The 13,664-nt window shown below is 48.7% G+C and overlaps 1 protein-coding gene across 3 annotated transcripts in view; it reads right to left on the bottom strand.

Annotated features, from left to right (window-relative positions):
- The window catches only part of GJC2 (gap junction protein gamma 2), a 47,521-nt gene that overhangs the window by 7,456 nt on the left and 26,401 nt on the right, over positions 1-13,664 (bottom strand). The window contains exon 1 of one of the 3 annotated variants that reach the window (XM_063169998.1): positions 3,372-3,490. The exons of the other annotated variants lie outside the window; for them this stretch is intronic. The gene's annotated coding sequence lies outside the window, so the exon portion shown is untranslated. Of the gene's footprint in view, positions 1-3,371; positions 3,491-13,664 lie in introns of those variants that run through there. 3 annotated transcript variants of the gene reach the window in all.

The raw sequence follows: 13,664 nt of genomic DNA, 5'->3' as shown, positions 1-13,664 counted from the left end.
GCTGGATCAGGCAAGGTTGGATGCTGCCCAACCCTGGCTGGCCCCATACAGGTGTCCAACCCCCCACCAGCTCCCATCTGCACTCCAAATCAGCTGCAAGCCCAAAATTGTTCTTAGAAATGCGCTTTGAATCCTGTTCATCCAAATTTCAGTGCTGCCCTAAAGAATTCTGAAGCTTACACCGAGGATAATTCACCGTTTTCATAATTCACAAGTGTTAATCATGGACACAATTCCCAAAGCTCTAATGCACCTCCCAGGAGCTGTGTGCTGGGGCAGGGGGGGGGTCTGACCAAGGTTTTCACCAATTTTGGAGGAAATATTCCAGTTTTGAAGTGGTATTTGTCAGGGTTGCTAGCAAAGCACCCCCTGTCTCCTCTAGGGGACACATTGTAGGAAGGAGGACCCAATGAGGTGCTCCCAAATCTCCTGAGCCAAGGAAAAGGAAGGAAATTGTAAAATATCAGAAGTGAGGGGTTGTTGCTTTGAGCAGAACATCCCTGGCTGCCAGCTCCACCCTGAGCTGTGGGTGCTGCCACTGCCCTGCTGCCCAGCCCTCTGTGCACATCTGGATCTGCAGGAACATCTGCAGGAAACAGCCCCGAGCTCTTGCTGCACCCTGGCACCCTCCTGTGAGGGGTCACACCTTGGTGAGCATGGCTGCGTGGGGAAAATGATCATAAAATCTCAAAATCCTATGATTTTTGGGGGTTGGAATGTGGTTTTTACCAAAACACACCCCTGTCTGCCCCCCTGGCACTGGATCTGAGAGCAGGAGCCGAAGGAAACGAGGTAAAAATCCCCTCCCTACAAACCAGTTTGGTTAAACTTCCAGTGGGGTTTAGGATTGACTGGTTACAAATCCCAAACTGTGGGATTTTAATGTTTTTAATTGCTTGGATGGGGGGTTAACAACATTCCATGATGTTTTGGAATTGATTATAAATAAAACAAGCTTCCAAGGAAAGACTTGTTCACAGTGCTGAACTGGCACTAGGAAAAGGCTCCTCTCCTCATAACCCCAGCCATCAAAGCACAAAACACAGATTTTTGCATCTTTCCACCAGTTCCTCTGTGCAGTGTGAAAGTTATGCAGTCTGGGTGAAAAATAAACCCATCTGGGTGGATCTGCAGCAGGCAGAGGGATTAGATGAGGTGGTTCATGTAGCTTAAATATCTCCCCTAGAAAGGATTCCTCATCCCTGTGGCTTTGAAACCCGTTCATTCAGTCATTCATCACCTCCAGAGTTGGATGAACACACACAGGGTACAAGCTCCACTTCAAAACAGCTACAAATGAGAGGTTGGACTGCTCAAACCACCACCAGTTCCTAAAGCAGTACAGGAATGAGATTTTCTGACCACAGTGACCACCCAAAACCCCCTGACCCCTCCACACAACCACAGGCACAGCTGTAGGAACTGGGAAAACTTTAAAATCTGAATATAAAACATGCCAAAGAATGAAAAAAATATAAATCAGTGCTGGCTGGTAGTGGGATCTCAGTCCATTCTGCACGCTTCCTGAACTACAGTGTAGATTCATGCAGCTGAATTATCTCCCCATCCCTGTGGCTTTGAAACCCATTCATTCAGTCATTCATCACCTCCAGAGATGTATGAACACAGGGCACAAGCTCCACTTCAAAACAGCTGCAAAGGAGGGGTTGGACTGCTCAAACCACCAACAACTCCTGAAGCTGTACAGGAATGAGATGTTCTCACCACAGTGATTTCCCAAAACCCCCTGACCCCTCCATACAGCTGTAGGAACTGGGAAAACTTTAAAAACCGACTCTAAAATGCACCGATGAATGAAAATATATAAATCAGTGCTAGCTGAACGTCAGTCCATTCTGCACACTGCCTGAATTACAGTGTAGATTCATGCAGCTGAATTACCTCCCCAAGAAAGGACTCCCCATCCCTGTGGCTTTGAAATCCCTTCATTCAGTCACCCATCACCTCCAGAGGTGTATGAACACAGGGCACAAGCTGCACTTCAAAACAGCTGCAAAGGAGGGGTTGGACTGCTCAAACCACCACCAGTTCCTAAAGCAGTACAGGAATGAGATTTTCTGATCACAGTGACTATGAAAACCCCCTGAGCCCTCCACACAACCACAGGCACAGCTGTAGGAACTGGGAAAACTTTAAAAACTGAGTATAAAACATGCAAAAGAATGAAAAAAAATATAAATCAGTGCTGGCTGGTAGTGGGATCTCAGTCCATTCTGCACGCTTCCTGAACTACAGTGTAGATTCATGCAGCTGAATTATCTCCCCAAGAAAGGACTCCCCATCCCTGTGGCTTTGAAACCCATTCATTCAGTCATTCATCACCTCCAGAGGTGTATGAACACACACAGCTCACAAGCTACACTTCAAAACAGCTACAAAGGAGGGGTTGGACTGCTCAAACCACCACCAGTTCCTAAAGCAGTACAGGAATGAGATTTTCTGACCACAGTGACCACCCAAAACCCCCTGACCCCTCCACACAACCACAGGCACAGCTGTAGGAACTGGGAAAACTTTAAAAGCTGAGTATAAAACATGCCAAAGAATGAAAAAAATATAAATCAGTGCTGGCTGGTAGTGGGATCTCAGTCCATTCTGCACGCTTCCTGAACTACAGTGTAGATTCATGCAGCTGAATTATCTCCCCATCCCTGTGGCTTTGAAACCCATTCATTCAGTCATCCATCACCTCCAGAGGTGTATGAACACAGGGCACAAGCTCCACTTCAAAACAGCTGCAAAGGAGGGGTTGGACTGCTCAAACCACCAACAACTCCTAAAGCTGTACAGGGATGAGATGTTCTCACCACAGTGATTTCCCAAAACCTCCTGACCCCTCCATACAGCTGTAGGAACTGGGAAAACTTTAAAAACCGACTCTAAAATGCACCGATGAATGAAAATATATAAATCAGTGCTAGCTGAACGTCAGTCCATTCTGCACACTGCCTGAATTACAGTGTAGATTCATGCAGCTGAATTATCTCCCCAAGAAAGGACTCCCCATCCCTGTGGATTTGAAACCCATTCATTCAGTCATCCATCACCTCCAGAGGTGTATGAACACAGGGCACAAGCTGCACTTCAAAACAGCTGCAAAGGAGGGGTTGGACTGCTCAAACCACCACCAACTCCTGAAGCTGTACAGGAATGAGATGTTCTCGCCACAGTGACTTCCCAAAACCCCCTGACCCCTCCACACAGCTGTAGGAACTGGGAAAACTTTAAAAACTGACTCCAAAACACTCTAAAGAATGAAAAAAAAATATATATATAAATAACTGCTAGCTGGATGTCAGTCCATCCTGCATGCTGCCTACACTACAGGGAAAGGGATAAAATGTACTTACAGAGACATGATGCTGCTCGCGGTGCCTTTCCCTCCTCCTCCACCGACATTCCTGTGCCTCGATCCCTCCTCCCTGCCCCGGATAAAGCCCTGGATAAAGCCCCAGCAGCTCGGTCCAGCTCGGTGCAGCCTCCCCAGCGCTGGGCAAGCCGGGCTCCCTATTTAAGGCTCTCAGACCCCGCCTTTGCCCGCAGCCCTGCCCGACCCTCCGCAAGCTGGAGAAGCTGGGAAGGTGCTCCACAGCCGGCCAGGATGGAGAAAGGCGCTGGTTTTAAATCCAAACAAGCCGCCGGGGCTGGTTTCAGGGACGCCGCCTGGAATTTTGCTTGAGTGAATTAATGGCATCAGCTTGTGGCGCTGGTTGGAAAGGCTGAGAGTGTGACTAATAGGGAACATGAGGAGAACGCATCCTGGGAAAAGCTGCTTGGCTGTTGGGGGTGAAAAATTAAAATAAAATCAAATAAAATAAAATAAATTTTAAAAATAAAAAATAAAATAAAAATAAAATAAAAATAAAAATTGAAATAAAATAAAATATAAAATAAAAAATAGATAAAATAAAATATAAAATAAAAAATAAAATAAAATAAAAAAATAAAAATTAATAAAATAAAATATAAAAAATAAAATTAAAAAAAGAAAAATAACAAATAAAATAAAATAAAATGTAAAATAAAATAATAAAAGAGGGGAATCTCGCTAGTGGGAAAATCTGCCCTCAAGCTCCTGCTTGGAAATCTGTCCCTGAAGGAGGGGGTTCCCCTCTCCCCAATCTGTTGGAGGGAGCAGAAAGCAGGTGAAGGATGGGAGAGGGGTTTTGAGCACCTACAGAGAGTTTTCTGGCTTCTTGGCAGATGCAGGAAGGAATATCAGGGATGGGGATGCACAGGAAGCCTGAGGCAAGTGGTTCTCAAGAAGAAAAATCTCCACCCTGATGGTCCAAGGAGCACCTGCTCCATCCATGAGGAGCTCTGGCATTGCCATTCCAGCAGCACCAGGGCTCGGGGGTGTCAATGCTGAATTTATTCTGTTACCAGAATAAATAACATTTCTGCTGTGCTCACAGTGGAAATGGACAGTCAAGGCAGAAATTCCAGCAAGGATCAGATCCCTGAGGGCAGAAAACATGGGGAAACATCCCCATCTGCACTGGGATTAAAAGGGGTGTTTGAAACCATATGTTTTATCAGGAAATTTTATCTCTGGTGCTGAAAAAGCAGAGCCCTGGCTTCCCAAAAAGCCTGAATGGACCTGGAAGGGCAATTCCTTCTCATTGGAATTTGTTGCCTTGATGCTCTTGCAGAGAGCAGTATCTGCATTTTATTGCAGCTCCATTCCTCGAGGTTTCCTGTTATAAACGAATTACTTACTTATCATTACTGATAAGTTTATGCCCTGTTTGGAATCAGTCACCCAAGATAGGCAGGAAGAGCCTTATCAGCTGGGTGAGGTGTAGGGATGAACACACCTTGGTGGGAATGTGCCACACCAGGAAAACCAGGTGTGGGAGGTGTTTTTGGGGAATAAACCTCTAAAAAAGTTGAATTACCACAACCCTGGCTTCATGTTTCAACTTCAGCACATGGCACAGTGGCAGTTTGTTCTCCCAAAGGACACAGGGAGGTTCCAGAGGAGAACACCAGGGCTGGAGATCTCCAAACACCCCCAGGGCTGGAGATCTCCAAACAATCCTCAAGGCATGGAGATCTCCAAACTTCCCAAGGGCTGGAGAATTCCAAACCCTCCCCAGGGCTGGAGATTTCCAAACACCCCCAGGGCTGGAGATTTCCAAACCCTCCCCAGGGCTGGAGATCTCCAAACAATCCCCAAGGGATGGAGATCTCCAAACTTCCCAAGGGCTGGAGATTTCCAAACCCTCCCCAGGGCTGGAGATCTCCCACTGGAAGAGTTTGGAGATCTCCAAACCCCTCAAGGGTTGGAGAATTCCAAACCCCTCCAGGGCTGGAGATCTCCAAACTTCCCAAGGGCTGGAGATTTCCAAACCCTCCCAGGGCTGCAGATCTCTAAACACCCACAAAGGCTGGGGATCTCCAAACACCCCAAGGGTTGGGGATCTCCAAACCAACTTGGGGTTGGAGATTTCCAACCACCCAAAGGGTTGGGGATCTCCAAATCTCCCCAGGGCTGGAGATCTCCAAACCCTGCAGGGGTTAGGGATCTCCAAACCCCCAAGGGCTGGAGATTCCCAAACTCTCCCAGGGCTGAAGATCTCCAAACTCCCCCAAGGGTTGAGGATCTCCAAAATCCCCAAGAGTTGGAGATTTCTAAACCCTCCCACGGCTGGAGATCTCCAAACCCCCACAAGGGCTGCAGCATGGGCATGTCACACCTACTCCTTCCTAAAGCCACACCCTGTGACATCCACCAGAGCTCAGGGATGGTCACCAAGAGCTCTTTCCCACCCTAGAGCTGTGCTGAAAGCCCCACCTGCTGCTGCTGGTGCAGGACAGAGCTGCAGGGAAGTGCTGTTGGTTATTTAAAAATAACCCGCTGAGAACAACTCCCAGGCTCAGCTCAGAGATAAAAGGCAGCTCAGCGTGGTCCCAGCCCCGTGGGTCAGGCAGATTTTCCAGGCTCTTTGCTTTCTAACCATCAGGGTTATTTATACACACAGCTCTCGTGGCTGGGGAAAGGTTTCTGGGGCATCTGTGCTCCAGGCAGGCCAGGCAGCATCTGCTCCTGCTCCTGCCATCACCCTGGCAGGGACTGAGGGATTCCCATCACCAAACCAGCACCCAGGCAAGGAGGCAGAGCCACGAATGGGTGTTCAGGGAAAAACCTGTGACAGTGGTCACAGGGGTTGCAGGATGAAGAGAGAGGCGAGAATGTTGACTTCGTGTTCAGAAGGCTTGATTTATTATTTTATGATATATATTACATTATGATTATACTGAAAAGAAATAGAATGAAAGTTCTCAGAAGGTTAGCTCAGCTAAGAATAGAAAAGGAAATGAATAACAAAGGTCTGTGTCTTGGCAGAGAGCAAGAGCAGCTCTGCCGTGAGTGGTCAGTAAATCCAAACATTTACAGGAGACCAATCACGGATCCACCTGTTGCATTCCACAGCAGCAGATAACCATTGTTTGCACTTTGTTGCTGAGGCTACAGCTTCTCAGAAGGGAGAAAAATCCTAAAGAAAGGATTTTTATGAAAAGATGTCAGTGACAAAAACCCACGCCTGCAGTGTCGCAGACATATTTTCATGAAAAATCCTTTCCTTAGGGTTTTTCCTCCTGAGAAGCTGAGAGGCCTCAGGAACAAAATGCAAACATTGATTATCTGCTGCTGTGGAATGCAACAGGTGCATCTGTGATTGGGCTCATGTGGTTGTTTCTGATTAATGGCCAATCACAGTCAGCTGTGACCGTGGACTCGGACAGAGAGCCAGAGCCACAAACCTTTGTTATCATTCTTTGCTTTCTATTCTATTCTTAGCCAGCCTTCTGATGAAATCTTTTCTTCTATTCTTTTAGTATAGTTTTAATGTAATATATATCATAAAATAACAAATCAGCCTTCTGAAACATGGAGTCAACATTCTCATCTCTTCCCCAATCTGAAAACCCCTGTGAACACTGCAGCATCCTCAGTTCAATGCCTGGCCAGGAGAGATGGGAATAAAAGAGAGGAGACAGAGGGGAAAGGGTGTGATGGAGCTTTGGATAATTGTGGCTGCTGCTGGGAGTCACCTCTCCAAGCCACCTCTCCCCCCCAGGCACCATTTGTGTTTCAGAGCAGTGATCTGTGCATATTTATTTAAATGTTCTATGGAAATACAGGAGTGCTGTCACCAATGATAATGAGACCTGGTGTAACATCTCCTGCTACAGCAGGGATGAGGAGGGACCATAATTACCCACCCTGCGCACAAAACTACAAAGCTCTGGGCTGGATTGTGCTGATAGGTCATTGTCTTTGCTGATTTTCCTCTTTTGTATATTCATTTGTTCAGTTTTAAACTCAATGCAATGGAGGTTTGCATCTTTGTGCAAATGATAAGCCTGTTTTTAAAACAGGGCCCACTGTGTTGAGACAAATGTGAAAAATTGGAATGAATTAAAACCACCATCTTTTTACCTTATTGATTATTGTTGGATTTGGGCTTTTGAGATGATGGAATTTCCCATCTGAGAAGCAAAAATATTTGAACATCACAAGCAAGAGCAAGACATGAAGCAGCAGTTTTAGTTCTTATCTTTTTTCTCTTGGATTAACTTCACTAAAAACTTTTTTTCCCTGATTTTTGGAGGTGGGATGCAGGACTCATCCTCACCTTTGGTGGCTGTGGGTGCTTGCCCACTTTGAAAGGGATTTGTGATGGAAAGCGTGGCAAAGGCACGGCTAAAATGAAATATTGGGATTTGGAAAATATTATTTTTCTTTTGCATAGATTGAAAATCCACTGAACTGTCTTATTATTGTTATTTGCCAGTAATTAGGTGGCAATTATGGGGAAAAGGGGATCTGGGGAAGCACTCTGAGGTTTTATCCCCTTCAAGATGGGCTTCAGGGGTTGGTACCTCCTTCCTCAATGTGTCCTCCTTTCCTCCACCCCCTCTTGTGCTCTCAGAGCTGCTGTCCCAGGAGCACACAGGTGTGGGGGGATCCATGGGTTTGGAAGAGCATTTGGGCTCATTTTCAACCAGTTTGGTTCAAGCCAGCCCTGAGAACTTGACATTTCCAACAGCACGTGCCCGGCTGAGAGGGGAACGGGGCCCTGTGGAGAATCCCAGGATGGTTTGGGTTGGGAGGGACCCTAAAGAGCCTCAAGTTCCACCCCCTGGCCATGGGTGGGGACTGCAGCAGGTCCTTGGGCCTGAGGGCCAAGCTGTGTCTCACTGGGACATCTCCATTTGCATTTCCTGGTGGCAAAGAGGCCACCAGCTCCCACGGGAGCGCCTTCTTCATGCCTGGAGTGTCCAGAGCCTTCAGCAACCCCAGGACCCACATTGTGTCCCCAAGGGCCCAAATCGTGTCCCCAGAAACCCAAACTGTGTCCTCAAGGACCTAAGTTGTGTCCCCAAGGAACCCCAAACTGTGTCCCCAAGGACCCAGGTTGTGCGCCTAAGAACCCAAGTTGTGTCCCAAGAAACCCAAGCTGTGTCTCCAAGAACCCAAGCTATGTCCTCAGGAACCCAAACTATGTCCCCAAGGACTGAAGCTGTGTCTCCAAGGACCCAAGTTGTGTCCCAAGCTGTGTTCCCAAGGGCCCAAGCTGTGTCCCCAGAAACCCAAGCTGTGTCCCAAGGAACCCAAGTTGTGTCCCAAGGAACCCAAGTTGCCAAGCTATGTCCCCAAGGACCCAAGCTGTGTTCCCAAGGGCCCAAATTGTGTCCTCAAGAACCTAAGTTGTGTCCCCAGGAAGCCAAACTGTGTCCCCAGAAACCCAAACTGTGTCCCCAAGGGCCCGAACTATGTCCCCAAGGACCCAAGTTGTGTCCCCAGAAACCCAATCTGGGTCTCAAAGAATCCAAGCTATGTCCTCAGGAACCCAAAATATATCCGCAAGAACCCAAACTATGTCCCCAAGGACTGAAGCCGTGTCCCTAAGGAGCCAAGTTGTGTCCCAAGGACCCAAGCTGTGTCCCCAAGGAACCCAAACTGTGTCCCTAAGGACACGGGCTGTGTTCCCAAGAACCCAAATTGTGTTCCCAGGAACCCAAGTTGCCAAGCTATGTCCCCAAGAACCCAAGCTCTGTCCCCAGAAACCCAAGCTGTGTTCCCAAGGACCCAAACTGTGTCCCCAAGAACCCAAGCTGTGTCCCCAGGAACCCAATTTGAGTCCCCAAGGACCCAAGCTCTGTCCCCAGAAACCCAAGCTGTGTTCCCAAGGGCCCAAATTGTGTCCCCAAGAACCCAAGCTGTGTCCCAAGAACCCAAGCTGTGTACCCAGAAACCCAAATTGTGTCCCCAGAAACCCAAACTGGGTCCCCAAGCACCCAAGCTATGTCCTCAGGAACCCAAAATATGTCCCCAAGAACCCAAACTATGTCCCCAAGGACTGAAGCTGTGTCCCCAAGGAGCCAAGCTGTGTCCCCAGGAACTCAAGTTACCAAGTTGTGTCCCCCACTTGCCAAGCTGTGTCTCCAAGGACCCAAGTTGTGTCCCCGGGAACCAAACCTGTGTCCCCAAGGCCCCAAGCCCTGTCACTGTCCTGGTGACCTGTCTGGTCCCCATCTCCTGAGTGCTCTGGGACAGGCCAGCAGCTCCCAGCAAGGATGGGAGCCCCATCCTGGGACAGGGGTTGGGTTAGCGGGTGGAGGGGCCACACCTGGGCACAGAAGGAGCCATTTCCTCATGAAACAGAAACCCAACCAACAATTCCATGGGTCGGGGATCAGGGACAAGCGTGGCTGTCCCAGGGAGCTGTTCAGGAAACTGAGGCAGGGGTGAGCACTGGGAATGGCCCTGGTGCTGCTCGGCTCACCCATGCCAGCCCAGATGTTCCAGGCTCGTTTTCAGTCCAAACTCCCTGATTTAACACCAAACCCATCCCAGCTGTGCAAACTTCTCCCCTCCTTCACACAGAGCTTTGGGTGCTCTCCAAGATTTGGGGCTAATCAGGGCTCGAATCCTAAGAACTCAGCCAGAACCTTAATTCTCTTTAAAATAACAATTTACAAGCAGCAGGAAAAGCTGTGCTAAAATCTGCTTCATCACAAAACTCTGCTCAGACTTTTCAGGGCAGTGGTGACGCCAACCCCAATGCAAATGTGTCATTTAAAGGACAGAAAGACAAAATCTCTATTTATTCATCATCAGGTTGATTTTTATCCTGCATCCAGCTCTGTTGGATGAACCCAGGAAGGTTTTTTGATGTGGAAAAGAATGATGTGGTTGGTCTCTGGCTCTTTGCAAGGATGAAACAGGGAAAATCTGGTCTTACACGTTTTTCCAAAGCCCGTGGGGATTCTGGCTGAATAATGCAAGACTGTTTGAAAGCGAGGTGAGGGATGTTTTCCTTCATGCGCTCTGAAAATGTAAACTCTGGCTCTGAGCTGCCATGACATTTGGACCACAGCTATGCCTCAGTTAGCACAAAGACAGGTCAGAAAATGGAATTTCTGTGAAGTTTGCATTGGTTTGTGCCTGGAGCCAGAAGCCAGCGCTGTTAGCAGAATAAATAACATTTCTGCTGAAAACCAGGAAAAGTTTCCTTCAGATATCGCTGGCTGATGACTGCAGAAAGGTAAAAGCATTTTGAAAATGACCTAAAAACTTATCTGATATGCTTAAATAACAACAAGATTTCCATTCCAAAGCACAAAAGCCCAGAGGAAATGTTTAAACCCAGGCTGGAGAGCTGAAGCAATTTATTCCAGCCCTTCCCAGCTGAACATTTCTCTGCCATGGACACATTCTTGAGATAAATTTCAGTGTTGAGCAAAAAAAAACACATTAATTTTTTTGAGAGAAACCTTTCTGCTGAAGTGTCTGAGGTGATGACAATGAGATGGCAGTGAGGGGTGGAAAGAAGGGACTCAGGTGGAGGCCTGGGATGTGGCTCAGCAAAGCCCTTTATAGCATTTTTTTTCCCCAGCATCTGTTCCTGCTCCAAAGAAAACATCTGCCTCCATAGCCAGAGGTCAAACTGAGCCATTATTCCCTCCTCTATTTGCTTCCCTTTCCTGAAGTGGCTGAGGGAGCAGTGGGAATGGAAGGCCATCCCCAACCCCACCCTCAGGGTCATCCCTGGAGCTGGAGCTGCCCCTGTTCCTCCTGGAATCCCATCCTGGAATCCCATCCTGCTGCCTCCCTCAGCTCTCATAACAGGAAACAATAAAATTTCCACTCGGTGCCGCCAGCCCTGTGAAGCCAAGCCAGGCTGGACTCACTCTAGACCCTCCTGAACTTGTACAAAAGAGTGAAAAAAAAAAATAAAAAAAAAATCAAACAATTCAATTAAAATCAGAGGAAATCCATCCCTGGGCTGTACAAAAGTTCGCAGCTCATCTCCTCCTCCCTCTGTTGTCCATGTGGACATTCCTCCATCCAGCAGTGCCTCAGTGCGGGTGGAAAAGGGTCAGGGTGTGTGGGAGAGGTCAGGCAGTGCTGGAAATCAAAAGGGAAATGGACACATTGTTGGCTGCTCCAGCAAGGTGTGGGTTTGGTGGTGCTGTTCCCCAACACCTGTGGATGGGCAGGGATGGAGGGAGCTTGGAAGAGCCCCAGGAAAAGGGGTCAGGACAGGTTTGGAAGCTCAGCCACAGCTTCTGAGCTGCTGGGTGAGGTCCCTGACTGGTGCCGAGTGGGTGAAAGGAATATTTTGCCCTATTTTTCAGCAGCATGAAAACCACACTCCCAATGTCAGCGTGGGAAGGGGATGGGGGCAGCAACACCTTAGGGGCAGCTTGAGCATAAAACAGCAACCCCCAGAGTGGAGGTGGAGCAGTTCTGTCCTTGGGACCCTCCCAAAGAAAGAGAAAGGCATGGAGGTGACAGGGCTGGAGCTGCTTTGCTCTGCAGCCAGGCTGGGAGAGCTGGGAATGCTCACAAGGAGCTCCAGGGAGAGCTCAGAGCCCTTCCAGGGCCTGAAGGGGCTCCAGGAGAGCTGGAGAGGGACTGTGGACAAGGATGGAGGGACAGGACACAGGGAATGGCTTCAGAGTAAAAGAGAGGATGTTTAGATGGGATATTGGGAAGGAACTCCTGGCTGGGAGGGTGGGGAAAGAGTGGGATGGAATTCCCAGAGCAGCTGTGGCTGCCCCTGGATCCCTGGAATGTCCAAGGCCAGGCTGGACAGGGCTTGGAGCAGCCTGGGACGATGGAATGTGTCCTGTCCTGTGTTTGGAACAGGATGGCCTTTGAGGTCCCTTCCAACCCAAACCTTTCCATGATTCCATGGTTCTCTGAAAGCTCAACATCTCCAGCTTTCCTCACCAATCCCCCCCTGCAAACACCTGCAATTCTCACAGGTTTGGGGTGGTTTTGTGTGTGGAAAATGCTCTGCAATGTCACAGCCAAGCTGCTGACCCTGAGAGTTTGACTCTTTTTTTTTTTTTTCTTCCCCAGAAGTTCCAGTGGAAAAAATGATTGGTGTCACTTCTGTCAGCACACACCTCATCCATGTCAGACACCGCAGCAGATGGCACGAGCTGCTCACACCCAGCCAGGACAGCCATCAGAAATGGTCCAAAGCTATTTCATGCTTTTATCCTCTCTCAGATAACGAGTGACAGGACAAGAATAAATGGCCCCAATTTTATGGCATTTTAGAGGAGGTTTAGATTGGGGAAAAAATCTATTAGGGAAAAATTCTTCACAGAAAGAGTTATAAAACACTAGAACAGACTGCCCAGGGCAGTGGTGGAATCACCATCACTGGAAGTGTTCAAAACTGTGTGGATGTAACACCTGGGGACATGGTTTAGGTGTGACTACGATGGTGCTGGGTTGACTGGTGATGATCTTAAACAATTCTATGGTTCTAATGTTTTACAAACGCAAAAAATATCTGTAATTTGCCAACCAAAAGAAACCTCTCAACTCTAACAGGGCCAGGAGCTTGCAGTGAGCAAGTTCTCCATCAATTTGTCCAGGAACAGGAGCCAGCCCAGGTGTTTGCATCAGGTCCAGGTTTGTTTGCTCTGCCAGGTTCTCAGGATTGTCCCTCACACTGCCCTGGCCAGACCCTGGCACCACTGAGGCCTGCCCTGCCCTGCCCTGTCCTGCTCTGTCCTACACCATCCTTGGGGCAGAGCTGCTGCTCTAAACACCCCTGACAGCTCTGAGGTGGTTTAAAACCATCTGGGGGTGGTTTGGAGCAGCTGCTGGGCTTGAGGGCAGCTTCAGGTCCTGGTTTGGTGTGTCACCTCCTCAGGATGCTGAGCCACACTCTGGGGCCCAGCCTGCTCTGCCAGCACTGGAATCACAGAATCCCAGCGAGATTTGGGATGGAAGGGATCTTAAAACCCATCTTCAAAGCCATGGCAGGGACACCTCCCACTGTCCCAGGCTGCTCCATGCCCCATCCAGCCTGGCCTTGGGCACTGCCAGGGATCCAGGGGCAGCCACAGCTGCTCTGGGCACCCTGTGCCAGGGCCTCAGCACCCTCACAGGAAGGAATTTATTCCTAATATCTCATCTAAAGCTACCCTCTATCAATTTTAAGCCATTCCCCCTTGTCCTGTCCCTCCATCCCTTGTCCAAATTGCCCCTCCAGCTCTCCTGGAGCCCCTTTAGCCACAAGAAGGGGCTGCAAGGTCACCTTGAATCTTTCTCTTCTCCAGGCTGAACGACCCCAATTCTCTCAGCCTTTCCCCACAGGAGAGCT

This window comes from Melospiza melodia, chromosome 1 (assembly GCF_035770615.1).
Source record: "Melospiza melodia melodia isolate bMelMel2 chromosome 1, bMelMel2.pri, whole genome shotgun sequence".
NCBI classification, from domain to species: domain Eukaryota; kingdom Metazoa; phylum Chordata; class Aves; order Passeriformes; family Passerellidae; genus Melospiza; species Melospiza melodia.
The sequence above is the reverse complement of the archived record's forward strand: the minus strand, read 5'-3'. Positions and strand labels throughout refer to the sequence as shown.